At 34.7% G+C, this 25481-nt stretch overlaps 1 pseudogene; it reads left to right on the top strand.

Moving 5' to 3' along the window:
• LOC112307492 (leucine-rich repeat-containing protein 57 pseudogene) overlaps positions 1 to 6447 on the top strand; it is a 198302-nt pseudogene extending 191855 nt beyond the window's left edge.
• The last annotated feature ends 19034 nt before the right edge of the window (positions 6448 to 25481 follow it).

Here is a 25481-nt window from a genome sequence, read left to right as displayed (position 1 = left end):
GTAGAATTGAAGAATCAGAACAGTGTGGAAGGTGAAGAGTATGAATTTGAAAAGAATAAACTAAAATTATAAAGTTTCCAGCTAATGGCATTGAATGAGCTGGGGCATATAAAAATTCAGTTATTAGCAGAGAAGAAGAGTGGATTATTCTGTCAAGATCAGGGTGTAGAAAAGATGAAGGGAGGATTCAGAGAATAAGCCCTCTGAGCTGACTTCACAGAAAAGTGAGTGGCTATAGTGGAGAGTATACCTGGCAAAAGGGACCAATGTGTTGCAATGCATGAGGGCATTAAAAAGCATGCCATGTTCAGAAATTTCAAGATAGTTATGTCCACAAAAATGACATTTATAATCAAACATGAAAATAATGAAATAGTCAAATATTCTTGAGTCTTAGGGTTCTGGTCCATTTTCTTTTGCAATTTTCCATCTTGGAATATAATGGCATAAGCCAACTGAGCGTGGCAACAACAACAACAAAAAAGGGATAAAAAGTTTGTGAAACTCAGTAATGTTAAAGGTCAAGTAAAAATCAAGTTAGATGTATGAGTTTTGAAAATGACAAAAAAGATCAGAAGAAAATATTATATAAATTTAAAGCATTTATTTCATTATTTTTTTATTGTTGTTCAAGTACAATTGTCTCTATTTTCACCTCACCATGTCCCCCTACCCTACCCATCCCCACCTCCCACCCTCGAGCCTACCCCCTTTGGCTTTGTCCATGTGTCCTTTATACATGTTCCTTGATGACCCTTCCCCTATTTCCCTCTCCCCCCTCCTGTCTGGTTACTGTCAGTTTATCCTTTATTTCAATGTCTGTTATATTTTGCTTGTTTATTTTGTTGATTAGGTTCCACTTATAGGTGAACTCATATGGTTTTTGTCTTTCAAGTGGATCCAAAAACTATGGTACATTTACACAATGGAATACTATGCAGCAAAAAGAAAGAAGGAGCTGCTCCCTTTTATGACAGCATGGATGGAACTGGAGAGCATTATGCTAAGTGAAATAAGCCAGGTGGCAAAGCATTTATTTCTAATTTTTGAACATAAATCTATTTGGTTATTGACTTTAGTTTTACTTTTTTTAAAGAATTGTGCATTTTATTTTAGAAATATAGAAAGGACCCATGGATGAGGCCAAAGAGGGGTAGGATTGAGGGTATGAGGTAGGGGTGGGTGGGGTGGGGGAAAGTGGTGGTGGTGTACTACTGTACTTGAACAACAATAAAAAAATAAAAATATGGTCACATAGAAATTGGTGTCAGTAATTAGTTCTGGGTCTCTATGATGTTAGTTCTTTTATGGTCAAGTAGGTCTTTTATGTTCAAGTAGATCAAGTAGGTCTTTTATGTTCAATTTAGTTGCTATAATGAGTCAATATTAATATTGTAAATATCACATTATTGTCATATAATGATATAAAGAACAGAATAAAATTTTATAAATAAAAGACTGTTATAATATATAGATTTTAAAAGGAGACTGGCTGGCTAGTTTGTTGGATGAGCAGGTCTTCAAAATCCTAGTGAGTTGAAAACAATCTCAAGTCAGATTCTTAACATTTCTAGAAATTCAATGAGAAGTTACTCAATTATTAAATTCTGGAGGTCTGACTCAAGTTTAGTTGTGATCAACTAATTATAAACACTAAATTATAAATCATGGTGTTCATTTACCATTTATGAAATACTATTTATTTACATATGTTTTTTTTTTTAAGCTGTCATTTAGAATCAAAGGACATATAAAGAGCTTCCCAGCCAAGAAAAAGCTAATGGCATTCATCACCACCAAACTGGTATTACATGAAATGCTAAAGGGTCTTCTTTAAGAAGAAGAAAAAAACAGATAAAAATATGATCAATGAAGTGTCAATAAATACATATCTATCAACAATTGAATCTAAAAAAACAATAAACAAACAGGCAGAACCAAAACAAAGTCATAGATAGAGAACATTTTGATGGTTGCCAGATGGGAGTGGGTTTTGGGGGATGGGTGAAAAATGTGAAGGGATTAAGAAGTACAAATTGGTTGTTACAGAATAGTCATGGGAATGTAAAGTACAGTATAGGGAATATAGTCAATAACATTATAATAACTATGCATGGTGTCAGATGGGTACAAGTTTTATCGGGGTGATCACTTAGTAAGTTATATAATGTCTAATCACTGGGGTGTATACCTGAAACTAATATAATGTATGTCAATTCTAACTGAAAAATAAAAATTATTAAAAAACATGGTAGAAAAATTCACATGAGAGAACACTATTTGCTTTGTATTCAAGCAAAAAAAACAAAAAAACAAAAAAATAAAAACCCGACTTTGAATTGCTAGCAAACTAGGTGAACTGAACAAGATACCATTCTGTAGTCTAAATTTTAGACTCTAAAGATAACTTTATCCATATGTACAATATTGACTGAATTCTTGAGGTATGTTCCAAATAGAGTGACTCAGTTCCATGGGTGGGACTGGGAATCTAACAACTTGTCTTGGATGGTTCTTATCATGAGGTACATTTTAGAAACATTGGCATGATAAATCTGCACATGCTTCTTAATTCTCCTTTTCAAATATGGTCCATGCAGATTTCTGACTTCTGTTACTAGGATATTAAGGTAAAAATGTATGTGGATTATAGCTTATTCCTAAGAACACTTCTTGGATGCTAAGATTCCTTTGAGAAATAAGTATATCTTCCAATTTATGGAAACTTGGTCTCTGTAGTACCATGCTTAGACACCATGTACTGATGGATTATTGTGCAGACAATTGGTCTCTTTTATGTCGTGTGGCTACCAACCACTCTAACTTCAAAGGTAAACTTTGTAGGACCTGCACCTAAATACAGGCAGTATTTTATAATAGTTGACAATTAGTAAACTACACATCCACAATAGCCTATCTAAAACCCCTGCCAATTGATATATTTTAAAATTCAGAATGATTCAAAGTTTACAAAGGGAAAATGGAACATATCCTACTTATTACATTATACACTGAGTGTGGTAGGAGGATTATGCTTTATAATCCATAGAGATTATTATGCTTTATAATCCATGGAGAAAAGTGTTTCTGTAATCATGTGTGTATCCTCCTGTTGGATCAGGTCAAATTCTTACCAAGTAAGTCTGCTGTGTCAAACTTGAGGAGAATCTTGAGATCTTTTCTTGCTGCTGTTATTGTTGTTTGACTTTTGAATAACAGGTCACAGATTGTAGACCTATGAATAGTAACATAGTAATGACAGTGATAAGAGAAGTGAAATGAATGAATGCCTTTAAGTTTTAAGAGCTTCTTTTGTTTATTCATTAATTAAATATCTAAGTGCCTATCCCTTCTTTGTGCCAGATTCTGTGATTCCATGTGATGAGTAGGGCCATAGTCTTCTTAATATTGACATGATTTGAATTATATTAAGTTGGACATTTCCCTCTTAGTATTTGGAAAAATATATTTCTCATCTGGAATGACCATTTTGTGGTATGTCTTTCCAAATTCAATCAGAGTTAATGAGTTGACACTTTTCCTGGAGAATTTTATGTTAGTTTCAAAGAGACTAGGGAAGCCCAAGGGCCCAATCTCCTGTGCCAATAGCAAGAACAGTAGCATGTTTTGCTGAAATCGATTATGAATATCTCCAGCTACTGGAAAATCTGAAGTACAACCTGTCCATAGCCATGTGAGGATGGAGCAGAAATTAAAATGAAAGCAGGACATGGCAAAGGTAAAGTGAAAGATTTTGCTATTAGGCTAGTGATTTGATCATAAGGATTCAAACATATCTATCACCCTACATCTATGAGAATGTATTAAAAGGTTAATGAAGTTTTGTGCCTTTTTTGGACTTAAAACTACATTGTCAGGTCAGCAAATATGAAGAATTTTTGTACCGTAGTAGACCAGCCTAGGAAATTCTCTGGGGGGAAAAATGAGATGCCTTTATGATTTATTTCAGAACATCCAGTATCTTAAAACTGTTCTACATGATTCTGAGGCTGTTTCAAAGGAACTATGTAGAGCTAATCCTGTTTAAAAACAAATTGGGAAGACTCAAGAAAATCCCTTAAGTGAGAAATCTGGACCAATCATAGTACTATGATTGATATACAATTTATAGACCTTTGAATCAGATATTCACTGTTTTAATAATTTCAGGGAGACTACTGCTTCACAGCAGTCTGTAGCATAGGCTCCCATCATAAGGCAGTGCATATAATAGTGATACTGCCATGGGTTAAATGAGCAGAGCTTGAAGTGTTATTTTTTAAAAAATTGAAAGGTTGTGGCAGTAATAAAAAGGTTGAATGGTAATGCCTCTAATTGAACAGTTAGGCCTCTTCCCTATTAAGTCACTCTTTCATCTGTCTTTTTAATTATTTCATTATCATTTTGTACTGCAGTTCACAATGAAATGACCATTTGTGTTTAAGTGAAAGCTAATTATTAGGACTGAATTATTGTGCAGTTTATTGATCCCTATGGTGGATTAAGGGCTTTAAGTTCGTCTAGACAAAATAGTTAGCAAAATGACAAAAGGAAACATATAAGACCCTTGGGAAGAATCCCTACGCTCCATAAGCAATTAATGCCTGCCAGGTAATGGAATTTAAGTTTATACTAAATCCAGCAGAGCTTTGACATTTCAACTGCCTTATAAACACATTAGTCTAATGAATGAAGACTTATGAATTGTGTTTAGAAACAACTAGGAATAGTAAGCTCAGGATATTTTTAGCCTTCCATTGATTGAATGAAAAATAGATCATTTTCTCTCTGAATCTGATGAAAAATGGAAGTGTTCTTCTTTAAGTTTATCTCTGTTTATTCTGTTCTCTTTTGATGGATGTGTATTAACAATTTCCATTTCCCAGAGAACACTAATCTCCCTTATGGATGTGAAAAGTATGCAGTGATAAACCAAGGAAGAAAAAGAAAAAAAAATGTATATATACAAGCATATCCCAAAGATACTGTGAGTTTCATTCCACACAACCTCAGTAAAGTGAGAGTCACAATAAAGTGAATCATAATCTTTTTGCTGGTGGAAGGTCTTGCTTTCAATTTGTGAAAAACACAACATATGTGAAGTACAATAAAATGAAGCACAATAAAAGGAGGTATGAATACACAGGGTGGGCAAATATAGATTGACAGTTGTTCATATGGAAAATAATAATGAACAAATAATAATACGAGCATAAACTTTTGTGTACTCACAACTGTAAACTTACTTTTTCCCCAGCCTATATATAGGTACAGGGTCCAGGACAAATAACACTCCTCTTTTCTTACAAAATCTTTTACTACAAAATAATAAGCATGGAATTCTGTAACATAATATCATACTCAAGTACACCATATGACATTTTAGGTGAAATGTTCAAATTAAAGCTATAAATTATTACAACCATATTATTATCCTACCAACCACACTCAAGCAGGTGTTATTTCTGCTAGACTCTGTATATAAAATAATCATGTTATATATGTTACATATAGTATATAGTGTATAGTAGTATATAGTATTTGATATATACATATACACTTCTCTGAGTAAGAAGCCAGACACCTCAATCCAGTGTTGGGCAAGTTTTAAAGCAATCTTTCAGTGATAAGCTCCATTGTTGTTATTTATAAGAACATAGTCTCGGAGCATAAGTCCTGGATCTTCCTGTTCAGAGCCAGCTGTGAGCTGAGGGGGACCTGAGCCCAGCACTAGGATTGGGAACAGTACCTTCCATGCTCTAATGGACACCGTGCAGAAAACTGGTGTCTTATCAGCTTAAGGACCGTGGGCTGAATGCCCTTAAGATTTGCAGAAGCTGATGAGCAATCTAAGGACCATCAACTTAACTAGCAACAAGATAAAGAACCTACCGCCTATGATTATAGGGAAGTTCACTCTGCTGAAGAGCCTCTCCTCGAACAACAAACTGACTATCCTTCCTGATGAATTATACAATCTGAAAACACTAGAGACATTAAGCCTAAACAACAATCACTTGAGAAGGCTGCAATCTACCTTTGGGTAACTGTCTGCCCTCAAAACCCCGAGCCTGTCTGGGAACCAGCCGTGAGCACTACCACCCAACTTCACAGCCTACAGCACCTGGATGTGGTGGATCTCTCCAAGAACCAGATTCGGAGCACACCTGACATAGTGGGGAAGCTGCAGGTCATGGAACTCAACCTCAACCAGAATCAGATATCTCAGAGCTCAGTAAAGATATCTTGCTCTCCTTGCCTTAAAGTTCTTCACATGGAAGAGAACTGCCTTGAGCTCAGCATATTTCCACAGAGCATCCTCGTGATTCTCCAACCTGTCTGCTTGCTGTGGAAAACAACCTTTTTCAAATAAAGAAACTTTGAGAATGAAAAGGCTATGATAAGTACATGGAGAGGTTCATGGCCACCAAGAAGAAGTTTGCCTGACATTCTCCATGGGCATGGGAGTCCTTATAGGACATTTGGAATCTGTTGCAATATGGCTGAATCATCTCTTGTCAGGGATATGTGCAGTAAGGAGGTGATACTCCAGGAGATTATACTTCCTTTGATCCTTTTTCCTTCCCAGGGTTTATCTTAAATAAGCTAAAAGGAATCAACAGACAAAAAGAGTTCTCTGCTTTAAGTCATGGATAGGGCAGTGGACAATGTTGATCTTCAAAATCATCATTAGTTTGGCTTTAAGAAACCAACAGCTAGTTGCTATTTATACAGTAAGGAGATGGTGCCTGGTAATAGAATAGCTCCATACCACAGCTTGAAATTCCATGTTTAGTTTCAATGTGTGAGCTTTCATAAAATCAGCTGCCATCCCACCTCTGTTGACATTTCAGTTTTATGAATTGCAAATAACTTGTGAAAAGCTGCTATGGTTAATCTAAGGATTTGTGTTTTATTCCAGTCCATCAGTTCAATTATGGTATTTATACTTGGAATTTAAGATGTACATAAATATGTGACTGTCTTGACTAAAAGTGTACTTTGTCAGGGAAGCTCCAATGCAACACAAAGAGATGGTCCCCAAGGCTGCATCTTTATTATTGCCCCCGCCTTATTGGTAGAGGGTTTGGAGAGCTAAAACCATGTAGGCAAAACTTGTAAGAAACAAGGGGTTTTAGTAATCAAGATTTTCTTGAAGCTTTGATAGAAATAATGTCTTATTTCCAGTAATCCTTTCCCTCTTTTTATATTTATAACTCTGCTAATCAAATTACCTATCAAAAAACTACTACAGTATTTTTATACAACATATGTTTACAAAGTTTATTCTCTGAATGAGAGAATATACTAAATAAAGGTTTTTCTTGATTCACTTTTGGGAGATTATATTTTTCTGGAAATTTCTCCATTTCACCCAGGTTTTCAAATTTCTTGGCTTATGGTTCATAGTAATTTCTTACAATCCTTTGTGTTTGTGTGGTGTCAGTTGTAATCTCTTTCATTTCTGATTTTATTTATTTGGGTCCTCTCTCTTTTTTTCTTGATGAGTCTGGTTAAAGGCTTGTTGATTTTGTTTATCTTTTCAAAGAACCAGCTCCTGAATTTATTGATCCTTTGAATTGTTCTTTTAGTCTCTATGTGGGAAACAGTATGGGATTTCCTCAAAAAAGTAAAAATAGAACTGCCTTTTGACTTGGCAATTCTACTGCTGGGATTATACCCTAAGAATCCTGAAACACCAGTTCAAAAGAACCTATGCACCCCAATGTTCATAGCAGCATTATTTACAATAGCCAAGTGCTGGAAATAGTCTAAGTGCCCATGAATACATGACTGGATCAAAAAACTGTGGTGCTATTACACAATGGAATACTATGCAGCAGAAAGAAAGAAGGAGCTCCTACCCTTCATGACATCATGGATGGAACTGGAGAGCAATATGCTAAGTGAAATAAGCCAGGTGGTGAAAGACAAATTTCATATTATGTGATCTATAAGTGGAAACTAATCAACAAAACAAACAAGTGAGCAAAATATAACCAGAGACATGGAAATAAAGAATAAATTGACAGTAACCAGAGGGGAGAGGGGGAAGGGGTAACAGGCGAAAGAAGAGGAAGGGCCAAGACTGGACACATGTATAAAGGACCCATGGACAAAGACAAGGGAGGGGTGAGGATTGAATGTGGGGGGGTGGGGGATAGGTAGGGCAGGGGAGAGTAATGGGGTGGATGGGGACAACTGTAATTCCACAATGATAAAAAAAAGAAAAAAAATAAACTTTTTGGCTGGAAGAAAAGTTCATCCTTTCAAAGAAGACAGGAGAACTTTAACATCAAACTTTGTTTTACAGTGAACTGATTAGGAAGAAGCATTTCATGTTCAGGTTGCATGAGTACTGCAATGCCTTCATGTGACTGCTAAACATTTTGTGGTACCAGAACCATGTGTATTAAGAGGAATTTAATACAAAAGGCAGAAAGGCAGATGGTTTCAGTATGCTATTGACATGAGCATTTAGAAAGCTACCACTCTGTCATTTTCTGAAGTTTTGTCTTAGCCAAGGAGCTATTATTTACCATGTATTGATAGTTCTTATTTTACAACCCTAGTTTGATGTTTAAGTCAAGAGATCAGAAGAGCCTATTATTTAATCTATAAAAGGAAATCTCTCTGACCTTATATCTGGTCTGGGTATTATTTTTTCCTATATATTATTTTCTGTTTCTCAATTTGTGGAGGGATAGGGGTACCAGTTTATCATTACTGAGTTTTTTTAAAAAATAAACTTTTTACACTTAATCATATTGATCTACTGACTAAACAATTAACATTTCTCTAAATATTTTATAAGTACTTATCTAATAAATCAGAACTTATAAGTTCTAAAAAGGAGCATATTCTTTAGTGGACTTTGAGGAGACCTTATTCAACCCTTCAGTTGTGTGACTTTTATCCTGAAGTGCCCTGTGTTCAAAGCTCTACTGACAAGATTGGCATAAATGAAGTTTTTAGAAATATCACTAAAGCTCTTTTTACATCAGTAAAGACTTTGGCATCATCTCCCAGAAACCATTACAAATCAATTGACATCGAGTTAATATTACTTAGTGCCAAATTTCAAGCATTTTTCTTTCCCATCTTTACTTTCAGTCTCCCACAAATCTTAATGTACCAATCATAGTCAGTTAAAGCTAAATAAAGATATTTAATTTATATTTAATAAAATTCTGGTATATACATTTTACTTGTCTTTACTTCTCTGAATTTGAAGACAGTTTTTTGTTATGAAAATCCTGAAGAACATTTTAAGAACAGGTTTCTGTGTATCTTAAAAATATGTGTATTATGTCAAGGACTATTCAATGAAGAGGCACAGTTTAAATGTGGATGTATATTTAAACAAAATATAGTTTAGGTGTTTATCATATAAATTTGATGAATTAAATTGAAGGCATTCATATGCACAAGATAATTTATTTACCACTTGCAAAGATGTTTGCTTTCATTATATTTCTGCCAGTTTTATTGCTTGCATTTGACAGTGGCAAAGTAGCTAGTTTAATAAGCAAGTGTAAGTTTTTATAGCAATGATTATGGACTTTTATGGTATTTAAACTAGATTAATCAGTGAAGTATGATAAAGTTGAACGATTAAACAGACTGTGAACTTAAAAATAAAACACTAATGGGGAAATCTTGCATGAGGCAATATTTGTTATTATGAATATATAATAAAATGATAATTTGTGGGGTTCTTTCCCTAGAAAAAAGATGGATTTTCTCAGCTTAAGAAGTCAAATTAATGCTTAGGGAAATAGGGCATCCTTCTGAGGTGTACACATGGTACAACCTACAGGAGGGTCATTTGATTTTTAAAGCCTATGCTTCACATTATGCCACTATATGATGGAATTGAAAGTATAGTGCTAGAGAAAAACATTGCAAGCATCCCTCCCAATTTGTATCTGTGTAAAACTGCACATATGCTCCTGGATATGCATACTCAAATGTGGATTTATAATACATTTACATGATTGGAAGGCTTTGTTTTCTGTTGTGAGGAAAATATATTAACTCATAATGGACAAACATAAACTATTTTTCAGAAATTTTGAAGTTTGAATGCCTCAAATATATGGGTAAGGTTTAGAAGTAAAAGTTTAGGTGAACAGTAGTAACTCACTCAACAAAAATAATTTGAGATTCTTACCCATGATAGGCATCTGTGATTCAAAGTTAAATGAATCACACTATAAACTTATAAATACTCATGCTTGTATTAATTATCTATTACTGAATAACAAATTACCATAGAACTGAGCAGCTTAAAATAGCAAACATTTGTTTTCTCATAGTTTTTGTGAGTCCTTATGGAATCTGGAAACATTGTAACTGGGTTTCTCTGGCATAACGAGGTTCATGAAGTTTCAGTCCAGCTGCCAAGAGGTCTAGAGTTTCACCTAAAACCCTGTCCTTTTCCAGACTATGTCATGTGTCTATTGGTAAGGTCCAGCTTCTTGCTGGCTGTTGACCATCTAAACTGCCTTAGTTTCTCCCACATGGACCTCTCTGCAAGGCAGCTCACACCATAGCAGTTTGTTTTTTTCTCAGGCTAAGACAGCAAGAGAGAAAGATCACTCAAGATGGTAGCCATTGCCTTTGTATAACCTAATGTCAGAAGTGACATTCAATTGCTTCTGCTGTATTTTGTTAGAAGTGTCAAACACACTCTGGGGTGAGGATTCACAAAGTTCGGCACAGTATGGGGTGGGGCTTATGGTAGGCCCTTTTAGAGATGGCCTATTGTAAAACTTATGACCTAGCAAAAGAGACAGGTAGCAAACATTATAGTTTAATGCTGTGTTGCAATAAAAGTGTGCACAGAGTGCACTCAAAGGAAGGATATCCCAACATACTGAGTGTTTTAGGTAGGCTTTCCAATGGGAAAGATGATCAAAAAATGTTTAGAAGGTCCAGTAGCCAGGACTTATGTGAGAGTGACAGAAAAGAGCATTTCTGGTAGAGGGGTATGTAAGAGGCTTTCAAGTAAGCTAAAGAACCATGGTCACAGCTAGATACAGTGTATGAGGAAGATTTAGGCTTATGCAGGTAGGTAGTTACCAAGAACCTCTACATGAAACTTGGGGTTTGAATTTTATTTTTAAAATTGGGGGAGGCATTGATTTTTATAAGCTTGATCAACTTTGTTTTTAAAAAGATCACTCTGGCCACAGTAGAAAGAATTGAGGTATAAGAACTGTTTTAGGACACAGTTATGGTTATAGAGGAGAGACAAAAACTTGAGGCTCAGTAGAAGTGGGAATAGAGAAAATGACATGAAACAATAGCTATGGTACTCATTGGATATGAGGCAGTGAAAGGAGATCAATAAAATATATCTGGAAAAAACCATAGAGAGTAACATGGTGAAGCTTATATGTTCAGAAAAAGGATCTGAGTTTTTGAAAAAGGAGGTAGAATTGTTCTTATTTGATGTGGCAGTTAGTTTATATAGTTATCAATGAGGCTTGGGTCTTGGATACCCAAGCCAAGGAGGCTCTGGACATTGTTTAAAAGTCATGAAAGGACACTGTTACAATAATTTTTTTTCTTATTTTATGGAGACAAGCCTCTATTAACAGTAAGATATCAGATGATGAATAATTGGTAAGATGTATGCTCATATTCCAAGAAAATGTTAGGCTGTAGATATATTGTGTTCTTTACACACCTTCATTTTCAACCTTTGTGCTCCTAGGAGTTACAGTAACTTTATCCAGCTTCACATGGTTGATAAAAAAAATGTTTAAAATAGCAAACATTTATTTGCTATTTTCAGAATTCCAGGACCTTAGCCTTGGATAAGCATACGGGGGTCAGATGATGGCAACTCCGATGAGAAGATTCAAGCATACATGAATAATCCTTGGAATTATAGAAACTACAAGGCACATACCACTTAATATGGTTCTCCAAATCCAGAAATAATGAACAATACCATACATTTTCAGACAGTTACTAAATCCATTGTTAAATTGTGCTTGTTAGTATATCTTGACCTTGAATGATGACTGTAGTAGAGTCAGAGCAAGTGATGCTACGTTATCAAGTAAGGATCATAGCAAAATTGATTTCCAATATGTTTTTTTTTCATAAGATTCTAATGGCATCAATTGACTTGTATATTTTGCAGAGTATTTTGCATTTTACTAACATATTGTTATTTAAGATTTGAGTATGTGAGCCTCAAAAGAAGGATAATCTAAATGCTTGCCCTGTATCAAACCAGAACTGTTAAAACTTTGGTTTTGAAGTGTCATATCCAGTCAGCTCTTTAACATACACACCCAGCTACAATAATAAGCTCTGTTTAATAATGAACCTGCTTATTGTCTGGAAATTTACATTGAATTCACAAAAGGTATTTAGTCACAGCAAAAATAAAAATGTTTCAATAAATATACTAGTAGTTAAGCATTGAGACTTTTCCTTTTTTATCTTCTTCAGGAAAAACTAAATTTCACAAATTTTACTCAAACAAATGGCAATATATGGTTATATACTTTATAGTCCTGAATGAGAAAATGGGGAAAAAATGTATATTATAGATTTCAATTAAGGAACAGAGTTAGACATCATGGGTTTGAATCCTGGTTTCATTGCTTAATAGCTGGGGGACTTTTTGAAAGTAACTTCTAAGACTCAGGTTAGTCATTGGCAAAATAGGAATAATAACAGTATGTATCTATTTTACAAGGAGATTGTACAGCTTATATGAGTAACTAGTGAACAACAGTTAACACAACCCCTAGATAATAAGGCCACTTAATAAATTTTAGTTGTTCTTATATAATAAAATATTCTTTTAGATAACATTCTTATTTGGTTTTATTTTTATGCTTTATATTTATTAAATAATTAACAGAAATTTTAGGATATTTTTAAAGACCATATATCATACATGGGAAATTATAATGTGTTTAAAATGAAATTAATTCAATGCTTTACATTTCAGAGTGCCCTGTAGCTTCTTATGTTACTCATTTACTATTTATTTTATTAAATCAATACATACTGCCTTCCTACCATCTGCGAAATCACTGAAGCTACAGTGGTGAGAATAACCAGACATGTCCCTGCCCTCATGGACTTTATGGATTCTGAGATAGTAATCATATGAACAAATGAAAAATTGAAACTGTTGTTATTGCCTTGGTTACAGAATTTGTTACACTCCAATTAAGAATATGATAGATATTCATGCTAGGAGTATTAAGGGTCAATATGCCTGCAGTTTTGCTAATAATGTTAGTAAATTTTATAAATTAGTATCTTTATTTAAATACATGGTTAATTAAGATAAAGCATAAAACATCTAGTTTAGTGGCTGATGAATAATCAGAACCTAATAAATATTAGCCTAACATCTACCCATAATTATATGCATATTTACATATATTACTGTAGTGGAAATCATCATTTGGGGCCATATGCAGTATTAATCCCAATATGCCTCCCAATATATTTTAAAATGAGTTCTTTCTACCATTATCATAATTAGATATGTATTATAAAGAGCAGTAACATTCATTGAGATGTTATATATAACTGAAGTGAGGATTATTTTTAATATTGATATATCTATTGTAGTAATGCTCTTAGTATATAACAAAATATTTAAGTGACTTTATTTTTTATTACCATATTTTTTATTGTTATTCAAGTACTGTTGTCTGCATTCCCCATCTCCCACTCCCCCCAACCCCCCCTCCCTCCCCTGATCCCACCCCCCTTGGTTTTGTCCATGTGTCCTTTATAGTTGTTCCTGAAAACCCTTCCCCCTATCCCCCCCATATTAGAATTGCAGACCGTTAAAATCTACTTAGTCTAAATTTCTTATAGTTCCTGTATTCTCACTATCATACATTTGGAAGATAGTTAAAAATTTACAAAAAATTCAAAGACACTTGTGTTTCACAATAAGTTGGAATAAACAGAATGATACACATTCATGTTCTTAGGTAGGATAATTCAACATCATAAAAATTTAATTCTCCTCACAATAGTATATAAGTCAAATACAATCTCAAAAAACATTCCTATAGAAAAATAATCAAGTAGAGTTTTTTTTTTAAAAACCTGAAAAGGTAGCAAAAAAGTTAAGGGGTAATTCTGCCAGATATTACAATATAATATATAAAACCTCTATCAACAGAGTATTAATTAAAATAATGTCTATTTGGCTTATTAATAGACCAATGGAATAGGATGGGCATCCAGAAATAGATCCTGAAGTATAAAATGAAATATGGAATATGAAGAAGTTGGCCTTATAAATGTGTGTGTGTTCAGGGGAAGGTATACTTGAAAAAATGTGTTAAGGTAATTGGATAGCCATTTAGAAAAATATAAATGAGTCAGAAACCTATATTTAAAATAAAGAAACCATAGATTTACTCATGTAAAACAAGGATGTATTTTTTATAATCTTGGAAAATTAGAGACCTTTCCAATATAATTCAAAATTCAGAGTTGTTAACAGATAAGATTGATAAATTCAAATACATTTTTTAAAAGTCTGTGTGTATGGGGGTTAAGAGAACTTTCAACAAGCAAAATCAAAGTGATGTACTAGAAGAAAATATTCTAGCTTTTTCCACAAATGACAATTTAATCTCCAAATAAATAACTGTTAAAAACTGAGATCATAAACTAATAGAAAAAGAATAAATATGAGGATAAATTTTTAAAAAAGGTAAATGACCCATAAATATATGAACACTGTGTTCAACACCACTTACATGAAGAGACATGTAACACAAAAAAATATTACATTAAAATACTATTTATTATTAGCAGATTGGAAACAACTTAAAAATTTCACCACAGACTCAGCTGGCAGAGCTTTGGAGAACAATCATTTTCATATATTGCTGATAAGCATAAAATATTATATAAATCCAGTAGAAGATTATTTGGCACTATTAAAAAATAATATAATGTATTTTTCCCTTTGACCCAAGAATTCCACTGATTAGCATTCATGTTTAAGGTAAATCTCTACAAATATGAAATAAAATACACACAGGTTTTTCATGTAGGTTTTAAGAGCAAAAGATTAAATGTCAAATGTTCATCAAACGGGGGCTGTGGTACACACTCACACTGATGAGCCTATTTATATAAATCCAGGTACCTTTTTTTAAAATGAAGAAATAATCTGTCTACACCACTGTACATTGTGATGCTTTTGGTTTTGCCTCTGGAAAACTAATGATTTTTAATGCTTAAATTGGATTATTGTGCATTGCCTTTTTACATGTTATATTACTTAGTTTTTAATCTTTCTTATGCATTCTGGATAAGTTTCTCAAATTTACTCACCATACCGCTGACTTGATTTTCTGTAAGGAAATCCAACTGGGACTACCTCCAATGTGGATTTTTATTATGCCGCTTTTATGCTGCCAGCCCCCTTTCCATCGTAACTCAGTCAGTTTTATCCTTAAGGCTTCTTGCTTCTGCTTCCTATAACTCATTTTCTCTTGAATTATTCTGAGGACAACAAGCTGCTACTTGCTTTTTAAAAGGTATATAATATCTATTTTTCTTGTAAAGACTATTTTCAGTTATTTTTCTTCCTGTGACTATTAGTATAGTAGTCATTGTAAATCATTCATGTATTTTTATTTCCTTTGACTGGGCAGAGTGGTTGCCCTCCGGGTAGATGCCATGTCTCACAGCTCCTGTTACTATTTACATGAATGGTAGGGGGTTTATCCTCTTATATCTCAGCCTGAAGCACCACCCTAAGCTTGATTTGCAATTCCTAAAGTAGTTCTGTAAATTGAACTTCCATCATTTGGAGCTTCAATGCTAAGCTTCTCCTATTCTAGTATTCACTTACTGTTGGAAGTCTTTAAACATAAAATGCTATATCCTTACTTCTTCCCCAGTAGTACTCCTTGCTTTTTTCCCCATTTTTCTACTTGTGAATATAATATTTGAATCAACATAGTTCTACTTTAGTATAAGAGGGAGAGACACCAATACATGTTGCAGATATGGCTGTTCGTGATTACTGTGTTCTGAATCTTTGTGCATATTCTGTTTTATTTGGGGGGTTTATTTTGGTCCAGAATGTGGATTGTTTTGTATGTAGTGTAAGGATATGTCATGATTTATTAAGCCAAACTTTTACCCACATTTATGCCCATAACCTTTTCTTTGGTTTACTTTGGGTTATTGTTAAATCGTCATAAGTACTTTAATTGCTGATTGGTACAACAATATTACACATATGTTATCTGCCACCATTTTAATCCTGAAGCCTCAGTGTATTTTCTAAATTTGTTTCCATTTCCAATGGTGAATAATATTCAGGGATATTTTCTTCTAGATCTTAAAGAATAATTTTATTAGCTCTCCCACTAATATAATAGTCTTATATTTGTGTCCCTTTCTTCCTTCCCTCCAATACAAGCATTGTCTTTGAAAAGTGTACCTGACTTTTCCTTGACTCCACTCATCATCTAGCTAGGTACTGGTTAAATTGTCTTTTGAAGATTGTTGGTGTGCACATCTCCTTGCCTGGCTGCCAGTTTATCAGGCAGGCATTTGTCCATTGTGACTTCGCTACAGTTGAAGTTGTCTACTTTCAGCACCTCATATTCAGTACAAGGCTCCCATATTTTGTACAAGAAAAGATTTAAATCTCCAGCCTATAATCATGAGTGTTAAATATCTTGCAAAGGGAGAAGCCGCCTCTCATTTCCAACCTAACTTAAGTATCAGCTTTCCTTCTTTATATATACATACATATACACACATACACACATTCCAAAAGGTATTGATAAAGTTCATATTTGAGGTGATTCCACAGTGTTCTTGCATGCTGTATACTTTATCTATTAAAGCCTGTGGCACATTAATAACAGCTGTTTAAAATCCCCTTTCTGACAATTTCAACATCCTTGCTGGTAGAAATTGGCAAGAATGCTTTGTTTGGTCTCTTTTAACTGTTTTTATGCCTTTTAGTATGTTTGTAATTTTTGGTTGAAACGTGGGCATTATGAACTAAGTAAAAGGAGTTCATGCAAATAGGCCTTTAGTGATGGTGTGGTAAGGTGTGGAGGCAGGGGACACATTCTACAGTCCTATGATACGGTCTGAGACTTTTGGTGAGCCTGTGTTTCTGGACTGTGAACTTCACAGTCTTTCTCAGGTTCCCCCTCACCATTTAGGTGGGACAGGAAAGCTAGAGGCGGCTGGAATTAGATAGTTATCTTCCTCCATGTGAAAAGCTACAGCCAGCTAGAGTCTGGTGTATTTCTTCCCCCCGGTTAGTTAGGCTCTGATAAACTCCCAGCAATATCAGCTCTGGTAAAATAGCTTTTTCCGAGGGCAGAAGAACAGAATGCTCTGGCATATTTGAAAATGGTTACTTTTCTTCTCATCCTTCTGGAAGTATAATGGGATTTTTCTTTTTTTTTTTTATCCTTTAAAAAATTTTGTAATGTTATTCACTTAAAGTTGTCCCCATTTTCCCCCTTTATTCTCCCCTGCCCAACCCACCCACTGCCTCCCACATTCAATCCATACTCCCCCTCTGCTGTCTTTGTCCATGGGTCCCTTATACATGTTCCTTGACTTGACCCTTCCCCTTCTTTCCCCATTATCTCCCTCCCTGCTCCCTCTGATCTCTATCAGTTTGTTCTTTTATCCATGTGATGGAATTTTCTGATATTGACTATAAGAATCTGATAAAGTGTCTAGTGGTAAAATTCACAAAAGTATACAGCCCTTATATGACTGGGTCCCCTTGGGATTTTTAACTCGGCATGTTTAGCCTGCCTGCCCCAGTACTGCAGAGGTGTGCATTCCAGGGGTTCTGCTCCAGCAAGTTTGGATTATCTGTGTTCTACCTTTCTCTTTCATTTTGGAGGCAGCAATTTGCCCTGGGATCTCACTTCTCTGATGGATCTAAGATCATGTGTTGATTCTTCTTTACAGTTTATTTAGCTTTTAGCATGTCAGTAGGATCAAGTGGCAGCTTCTAAGCTCTTTACATAATATGCTGGAAATCAGACATCTAAAAACTATATATTTTAAGAAAATTAAAAAATGAATTCAATTAATTATATAAAACATCAATATATAAGTCAAACATTTCACTTCCAGTCAAGATGGAGGTGTAAGTAGATATACTTTGCCTCCTTGCACAACCAAAGGACAGCAACAAATTAAAAACAAAAAAATATCCAGAACTGCCAGAAAACTGAACTGTATGGAAGTCCAAGAACCAAGGAGATAAAGAAGAAACATTCATTCAGACTGGTAGGAGGGGTGGAGATGGGCAGCCTGGGCAGAGGACTCAGGCAAGACAGTGGCTAGAAGACCGGGGAGGCTGAGGCTATGGCTGGTGAACGGGGCCTGGAGAGGTGGTGGTTGGCAGACTGGGCAGTCCCCCATACATGTGCAGATAAAGTAGGAGGAACAACTGAGGAGTGAGGCAAATCACTTAACCCAGTGTTCCAGTGCAGGAAAAGAAAGCCTCAAAACCTCTGGTTGTAAAAACCTGTGAGGGTTGTGGTGGCAGAAGAAACTCTCCACCTCACAGGAGAGTTCATTGGAGAGATGACAGGGTCCTGGAACATACACAAAGCCACCCACTGGGAAATCAGCACCAGAAGGGCCCAATTTGCTTGTAGGTAGTGGGAGAAGTGACTGAAAGCAGGGCAAGAACCAAGCAAGTGGCATTGTTACCTCTCTGACCCTCCCCCACATAGAGCACCACAATGAAGCAAAGTGGGTTGCCTGGCCCTGGCAAATACCTAAGTCTCCACTCCTTATATCATGACAGGTATGCTGACACAAAAAATATGGCCCAAATGAAAGAACAGATCAAGGCTTCAGAAAAAATACAACTAAGTGTTGAAGAGATAGCCAATCTATCAGATGCACAGTTCAAAACACTGGTAATCAGGATGCTTACAGAATTGGTTGAGTATGGTCACAAAACAGAAGAAAAAGCAAAGGCTATGAAAAGTGAAAAAAAGGAAAATGTACAGGGAACCAACCGTGATGGGAAGGAAACTGGGACTCACATAAACGATTTTGACAAGAAGGAAGAAATAAATATTCAACCAGAAGAAAATGAAGAATGAGAATTCAAAAAAATGAGGAGAGGCTTAGGAACCCCCAAGACAATTTTAAACGTTCCAAACTCCAAATCATAGGGGTGCCAGAAGGAGAATAGGAAGAGCAAGAAATGGAAAACTTATTTGAAAACATAGTGAAGGAGAACTTCCCTAATCTAGCAAAGGAAATAGACGTCTAGGAAGTCCAGGAAGCTCAGAGAGTCCCAAAGTAGCTGGAACCAAGGAAACACACACTAAGGCACATCATAATTACATTACCCAAGATTAAAGATAAAGAGAGAATCTTAAAAGTAGCCAGAGAAAGGAGATAGTTACCTACAAAGGAGTTCCCATAAGATTATCAGCTGATTTCTCAAAAACCTTGCAGGCAAGAAGTCTCTACAAAGAAGTATTCAAAGTCATGAAAGGCAAGGACTTACATCCAAGATTACTCTATCCAGTAAAGCTATCATTTAGAATGGAAGGGTAGATAAAGTGCTGGTCAGATAACCTAAAGTTAAAGGAGTCATCATCACCAATCCCTTATTATAGGATATGTTAAAGGGACTTATCTAAGAAAAAGATAAAAAATCTGAACAGTAAAGTGACAACAAACTCACAACTATGAGCAACTGAACCTAAACACTAAAACAAACTAAGCAAAGAACTAGAACAGGAACAGAATCACAGAAATGGAGATCCCATTGAGGGTTATCAGTGGGGAAAGAGGGAGAATGGGGAGAAAGTTACAGGGAAAAAGAAGCATAAATAGTAGGTACAAAATAGAAAGGAGGAGGTTAAGAATAGTATGGGAAATGGAGAAGCCAAAGAACTTATATGTACAACCCATGGACAGAAGGGAGGGACTGCTGGAGGGCGCAGGGGTACAGGGCAGAGGGGGATAAATGGGAGAAAAAAATGGGACAATTGCAATAACATAATAATAAAACATATTTAAATAAAAATATAAATAGTCACACAAAAAATAAGTCAAACATTTCATATTTTCTGTTCTTATAGATGAATTTAATTAAGGAATAGAGATTCTAAGGTCAACATGACAAAGAAGTAAAATTGCAGGTTATAAAAACAGTCACGGGGATGTAAAGTTCAGCATGAGGATTGTAGTCAATAATATTGTGATAACTATGTATGATGGGTACTAAACTTATTAGAGTGATCACCTCATAAGGTATATAAATGTTTAACTATTTGTACACCTGAAACTTATATAGTATTTTATGTCAACTGTAATTTTAAAAGAAATTTTTAAAAGGAAATGTATTTTCTAAATTGCAGTTTCCCCAGTGAATATTACAGGTAGATTTTCTTGCCTGAATTGTGACTGAGCAAAACTTCTAAATCCTTTTGTGTTAGCCGTTCCGATGGGAATACTAAGGACTCTTTACCAAAAATCCCAGAGTATCTTAAGTCACCTAATTATGTACAATGTACAAATCTCAGTTTCATTCCTCCCTTATTATCATCAGGGGTGTCCAAACTTTTGGCGACTCTGGGCCACACTGGAAGAAGAAGAGTTGTCTTGGGCCACACATTAAATACATTGTGACACATAATCACACACACCAAATTTTCATAATGCTTTAAGTAAGTTTGTGATTTTGTGTCGAGCCACATTCACAGCCATCCTGAGCCACATGGGGCCTGTGGGGTGCAGGCGGACAGCCCTGGCATGAGTCTCAGATTAAGAGCACGTGCCACAAACTTTCCGACTGCTCTTATTCTCTGTGCCCTCATGCTGATCATCCCATAGCAAGTGCGGAGATCAGTAACAGAATGCTACAGTTGAAGTAAATAATATGTAAATGTAAGTGGAAACAGCCGGTACTCACCTCATTAGTTTTTACTGCAGGTAAACCATTTTTGCCACATTGTTTTATGTACAAATGAAGTAGTATCGACTCATTTGTACGATCACCTTAGAGTGAGTGAAAGGAACTTTTTATCTCTTTTATTTTCTGTAAGTTGTCAATACTAATCTTGCTGTTCAAGTATCCTAAATCCTGGTTGGTGAAGGTTTGGCATTTTTATTTCTGCCCAAGATTTCAAAAGTATTATTTATTTATTTACAATGCTCTTTGGGGGACAGAAAGTAATAACATTTAGTTTAACTTATTGTGGTTATTTTTATCTGTGTTCTTTTATTGCTCTGACTTTTCATATTGCTTCTCTGAAAAAAAAACTTTGTTCCACTATCATTAATATTTTGTGCATTGATTTCCATTTCAACAAACATTTCTCCCACATAGTGATATATTTTAAAGAAATTTTCAGCAGTTCTGACTTGCATCTGAATCAATCAAATTAATGAAATTGAATGTTACAGAACTTAAAGTTACTGAGCTCTTCTCTCCTTTTTTCATCTGCAGCTGAAAGTTACTGCAAAGATAACTATATCCGTGTTTCCAAATCTCATGAAATTTTAACTTGTGTTTGAAGGTTAGAATTATAGTGCTGCTTTACCAAGTGCACTCCGCTTGTCTTTGTTGTTCAGTGTGTCCCATTTAAATATGGCTCAGCATAAGTAATCAGATATTTTCAAGACACCCTGTTAATGTTCCTTTGTAAGAAGTATACAACACAGGAATTCACCTATTATCAGAAGGTCAGACTATTCACTTGTTTTTTTCAGGTTTCAGCTATAAGAGTCTTGTATTCTTTGGTCTTATATTTATAAACTTTATTTACATTTATTACTCATGATATGAAAACATGATTAAACAGAAAACATTCTTTTAGTCAAAATATTTTGTAAAATTAAATTAATGTGTTGTTAGTTTTATGTAAGTACAATGTGGAACTAATTTCTGTTCTTGGGTTACTTATAAGAAATGGTCCCCACTATAAATAGTCCCAACCATATTTGGTCATTAAATTAGATAGAAAATTTTTACTTTTTTCTGGTTTTAATTTTGATGTGCATCAATATCATTCAAAAATTTATTTAAATGTAGCATGACTTCATTTATCCTTCATCTTTTCCCAAAACATATTTCTTTGTTATTGTGTTTAGATATCTGTAACTAATAAAAAAATAAATTGAATAATCTCCTGCTTGAAAGTGAGTATTTGTGAAGATTATGCAAAAGTTTCAAGTTTCCCCTTCTTTAGGGAATGTTTTTTTTCCCCTTAATATAAAAAAAATCAAGTTTAATTCATGTGAGCTTTTGGTTGATTATATAACAGAGGTGATATGGAACCATCTTGGTTAGTTGCATCTACCTACTAGCTACAAGGAGAAGGTTCTCAGGAAAAAAAAATATCACGAAATGATGGAAAGTGATCTCCATAGGGAGAAGCACACATCAGAATGATCTTTTGTGTCTCAGGCTTCTTTTTTGAATTTGTGGTGACATCCATTGTAGAAAGAATACATTCTATAAAGCTTTGGAAATGCTACTTTTTGGTCCTTTTTCATCTATAATTATGGTAAGTGAAATTTCAAAAGGAGTTTCATTCTCAAACTTGCTATGAGAAACAAAACTAATTTGATTTTTCCTCAAAATAACTGAGAAAATATTTTGTGAACTCATTTAATAGGTTTTATTTATGTACATAATTTTTCACATTTTCTATTTTGTGCCAAAAATGATGTGTTCAAGTGAGTGATCACTGACTGAAAACACTTTTTAATTTACTGAGTCTGGTCTCTTCTCTGAGATTGTAGGTTTTAAATCCTGATAATATCATGTAGCTTCATGAAAATTTATTAAAGAATATACTTTCTAAGTGAACATGCTATGATGTTTCTAATACTTTAAGGTAAAACTTTCAAATGTTATTGAACCTGGTTAAGAACTTTCCTGTGAAGAGGTTTTCAAAAGACACATTAAATATTTGTTTATTTATTTCTTCAGAACCTATATTACTTATATTTACCTAATGTATATAATGTACATAATGAATATAATGTATATTCAACAATTTGGGGCTGTGTAATAAATTATCCCCAGTCCAATAGTGTGAATAATCCATGCATTCTGACCTTGACTTCTGTGAGTCAGGAAATCAGACAGGGTATGGAAAGAATAGTTTGTTTCTTCTTTAAAGTGTCTGTGACATCAGCTGGAAAACTTAGACTGAGTGTTAAATCCATCTGAATGTCTATTTGTTTCCACAGGTGGCGGTTGATACTATCAGCCAGGGCCTCTGTTAGGCTAGGCTCAAGATGGCTGTTTCGTATCTAAACATTATATTCATAAGCCAAGTCGAAGTTACATTGACAGAGATAGAAAGGGGATATGCCTTTGTTACAGAATCCAGCAATGTATCACATGGATATTCTGGAAGCAATTTGGAGAAACAAGTATTGGGCACAGAGATGCTCTGAAAAAAACTGTGGCTTTATTAATAAGGCATATTAGAATGTATATTACATGGGCAACTATCCATATCTGTCACTTTTGGTATTATCCAAACCTGCCTCTTACAGCTTTGAGTTTTACTTTTCTGCAGAATTTCATCTGTTGCAAAGCTTCTAATTCAATTGCAGCTTTTTAAGGCTGGAGATAATTATATTCTGGTTGAAACCATATTGAAATGAATTGTTTATCATTCTGTCTTCATCCATCCAATCTTCATGATAAGTTTCAACTCAAATTTATGGCCCCAGTGCTGTTTTATGGCTGCCCAAGCACCAAGATGGAGTCAAAAATGGGGAAAATTTGGTATGTTTCCCCTTAATTGTATCTCATAACCAAGCAAAGAATATGTTTTATTAATAGATTGATGATGATATATGCATGTATGGGAGGAGTTACATTTTGATAATGGAAAGTTTCCATAAACATGCTAACATTCCTCTTATAAATGTAAACTAAAATGGCAGTTAGCCCTAACTCAAAGCACTAAGAACCCCTGCTTGAATGGGAAGTGATCTGGTGAGTGTAATAACTAGTTTTGTTTTAGCATTTCACTGCCTGGTAAAATGTTCATCTTGTGTTTTGATTTTAAATTTGAGTTTTTCTCTCAATTTCCTTTGTAGAAAATATATAACTAGAAGCAGTATATTGGTTTAAAGCCCCCTGTACATAATAGTGAATATAGAAACTATTACGACAAATAAACTGAACCAGGTTTTTAAGTCACTCTTTAACTTATGAGGATTTCAATATCAAAGTAATTTATTAATGGATGTAGACTGCCAGTTATCTTTTAAACATTTTAAATTAATTTCTTTCTCTTTTTACTTGTGTTATGAGTGTACAAGAAAGGAGACCAAAGTTGTGGTCTGAAACTAAACCAAAGTTACATGGCAGAGATCATATCTGATCTCAGATATTTCATATCTGATATGATATAACCCATACATCATATCACTTAATCCTCCTTGGGGTTTTACCAAGCCAAAAAAAGCTAAGGGGAAATACTTGTCAAATCACAAAACTAATAACTTTATTTAGCACCTTTTCTCTCTGTGAATTAGTGTTTTAGTGTTTTACTGCTTAAAATATAACAAAGGCTGCTGGGGCCGGGTGTCTCAGTTGGCTGGAGCATTGTCCCATACATCCAAAGTTTGTGGGTTTGCTTCCAAGTCGGGGCACCTGTCTGGGTGGTGGATTTCATCCCCAGCTGTAGCCACAGGGAGGCAACCCATCAATCTCTCCCTCTCTCTTACCCTCTCCTTTTCCCTCTCCCCATCCTTTCTCTCTAAAATCAATGAACATATCCTCAAGTGAGGATTAAAAAACTAGTAATAGCAAAGGCTTATCAAGTCACCGCAATTTGCCAGATGCTGAGCTATATAGGCCCTTGAGAGAGAGAAATTAGTTTCTGTTTTTAAGCTTAACAGAAAACATAGATAAGATAGAGAATTATGGTGTATGTAATAAGTACTATTTAGATAAGCACTGTTTGTTATGAAAAATTGTGATTTTGCCAGTTGAACACATTGGAACAAATTAAAATTTGACTGTTACAGATACACAAAGATTTGGCTTCTGTTTATGTGAAGTAAATGACATTATATTAAATGCATTTTTATTCCTTTTTAGAGAGTATTTTTGCATATCAAATCTAGTAAATGTGAATCTTGGTAGGACTTGGGGGAGGAAATAGAAACTTTAGAAAGGCTTAGTCAAAGTAGATGCTCGGTTGAAGAGCAGAGGGGGAAGCTCGAATGCCAAATGAGGAAATGTGCAGTTTCTGTGAGTCTGGAATAAGGATGTGTCTTCTATATTTGAGCAAAGAGTATGAGAAAAGAAAACAAATTAAAAAGTCTTTTTCCACAAAATTCCATAACCTTAACTTTAATGCTAAGACTACACTTAAAAATGACTCATGATTTCAACTCATTATATCTTCATTTTTAATTTAATCTGCCTCCTTAAATTTCTGAATCCCATCACAAAATACCTC

This window comes from Desmodus rotundus, chromosome 1, assembly GCF_022682495.2.
Source record: "Desmodus rotundus isolate HL8 chromosome 1, HLdesRot8A.1, whole genome shotgun sequence".
In the NCBI taxonomy this organism is placed as follows: domain Eukaryota; kingdom Metazoa; phylum Chordata; class Mammalia; order Chiroptera; family Phyllostomidae; genus Desmodus; species Desmodus rotundus.
This window is presented reverse-complemented; position numbering and strand designations above follow the sequence as displayed.